Below are 616 nucleotides of genomic sequence, written 5' to 3' on the forward strand. Positions count from 1 at the left end.
CAGAACAGCAAGAGGGATTGCCGCTTTCACTGCGTAGCGATCCCTCTTGCTGTTCTGGCTTCTGAGATTCAGAATATTTTTTTTCTTGTTTTCCTCCTCCAAAAACTAGGTGCGTCTTGTGGTCTGGTGCGTCTTATAGAGCGAAAAATACGGTAATTCAAGAAAGTGGCACGGTGAAATGAAACAGCAAGAAAAGGCTGCTATTCATTTATTCATTTAAATGAGGCTTGTGCATACGTTTCACAAGACACATTATAGCAGTGATGGCCAAACTTGGCCCTCCAGCTGTTTTGGGACTACAGTTCCCATCATCCCTGACCACTGGTCCTGTTAGCTAGGGATGATGGGAGTTGTAGTCCCAAAGCAGCTGGAGGGACAAGTTTGGCCATCACTGCATTACAGTATCTGGCAACCAGTGCCCAGCAATGCCAAATGCAGTTAACGGATGTACCAGAACTGTTTAAACTCTCCTGTTATGATGACCAAGAAGCTGATAAATAATAGAGATTTGTGATTTAAGCTGATTGGAAACAAATCAAACACTATCAACCACCCAGACATCACATGGGTGGAAACACATCCCATTGTGGCAAGTAGTGGCAGGTCGGATCACAAA

This window comes from Podarcis pityusensis, assembly GCF_964106645.2.
Source record: "Podarcis pityusensis genome assembly, chromosome: 11".
NCBI classification, from domain to species: Eukaryota; Metazoa; Chordata; class Lepidosauria; order Squamata; family Lacertidae; genus Podarcis; species Podarcis pityusensis.